We start from the raw sequence: 2021 nt of genomic DNA, 5'->3' as shown, positions 1-2021 counted from the left end.
ACGTTCGTGTTGCGCGTGTGTGTTAACATGATCAAATTTATATTTTGCATTAATCTTTTTACAATAGTGTACCCATTATTTCAAAATCTTGAATACACCTCTGTGTAGTGTAGTAGACTCATTTTTACTCTTCTCATAGTTATGGATTTTCAATGTTATAGTGACTCTTATTTATAGTGATGAGTTATACCTGGGTTACTATGTGACCAAATATTCTATTTAATGTTTTGTTGATAAATAATTAAATAATGTCTCTTTTCATTCATTACTTTTGGAGTTTGTCAAATTATTACGATGGCAAATTATATTAATTATTCTTTTTGACGAAAAATAAAATTGATTTTATTTTTAATTTAATATTAAATATGTTTTTACTTTCTTAAAGATTAATAAATAATTAAATAATGTTCATTTCATTCATTACTTTTTCTCATTCTACAATTTTAGCCGTTAAATAAGAAAATAAGTGACCTATATATATTTATTTTCTTATTATTACTAATATGTTCGAACACAACAAAAGAAAATTAAACTTGATTAAAAGAGTAATATACGACTATAGAATTAAACATAGAACCTTTTTTGAAACTTTTGTGATTCCTTTAATTATTTTTTGCGAAATTTTAAGATTGTACCAAAATGTGTTAATACTAGTATGTGTACTGAAAGACTAAAATTTGAATTATCTATGGAGTGACCGAAACACATTTATAGGGGAGTGGATCACCAAGTTCACGTGAATGATGTTTTTCCTCCGAGATCATATATAGTAGCATTATATTTTTAAAAAAATATTAAAATGTACATGTGTGAACATCAAATAATGTGATAATGACTTATGACTGGGTGTACCGCTCTACATGAGGTTAAAAATTCAAATTATATATTTTTCTTATTTTATTTATTTTCTAAAACTAGATAATACTTCTCTAATTGGTAATTATTAAAATTGTCAGCATTTTAATTATATATATATATATATACAGATATGCGTGTGCGGACGCGTGCACGTGCGAGTGTTCAAACGTTCGTGTTGCGCGTGTGTGTTAACATGATCAAATTTATATTTTGTATTAATCTTTTTACAATGGTGTACCCATTATTTCAAAATCTTGAATACACCTCTGTGTAGTGTATTAGCCTCATTTTTACTCTTCTCATAGTTATGGGTTTTGTTAGAGCGACTCTTATTTATAGTGATGAGTTACACCTGGTTCCTATATGACCAAATATTCTATTAAATGTTTTGTTGATAAATAATTAAATAATGTCTCTTTTCATTCATTACTTTTGGAGTTTGTCAAATTATTACGATGGCAAATTAGATTAATTATTCTTTTTGACGAAAAATAAAATTGATTTTATTTTTAATTTAATATTAAATATATTTTTACTTTCTTAATGATTAATAAATAATTAAATAATGTTCATTTTCATTCATTACTTTTTGTCATTCTACAATTTTGGCCGTTAAATAAGAAAATAAGTGACCTATATATATTTATTTTCTTATTATTACTAATATGTTCGAACACAACAAAAGAGAATTAAACTTGATTAAAAGAGTAATATATGACTATAGAATTAAACATAGAACCTTTTTTGGAACTTTTGTGATTCCTTTAATTATTTTTTGCGAAATTTTAAGATTGTACCAAAATGTGTTAATACTAGTATGTGTACTGAAAAACTAAAATTTGACCTATCTATGGAGTGACCGAAACACATTTAAAGGGGAGTGGATCACCAAGTTCACGTGAATGATGTTTTTCCTCCGAGATCATATATAGTAGCATTATATTTTAAAAAAAAATATTAAAATGTACATGTGTGAACATCAAATAATGTGATAATGACTTATGACTGGGTGTACCGCTCTACGTGTGTCACGACCCAAAACCGAGCCGCGACTGGCACCCACACTTACCCTCCTATGTGAGCGAACCAACCAATCTAAACCCTAACATTTCAATTTAATATCAACAGAAAGTAATGCGGAAGACTTAAACTCATTAATAAAA

This window comes from Solanum pennellii, chromosome 3, assembly GCF_001406875.1.
Source record: "Solanum pennellii chromosome 3, SPENNV200".
Lineage (NCBI taxonomy): Eukaryota > Viridiplantae > Streptophyta > Magnoliopsida > Solanales > Solanaceae > Solanum > Solanum pennellii.
This window is presented reverse-complemented; position numbering follows the sequence as displayed.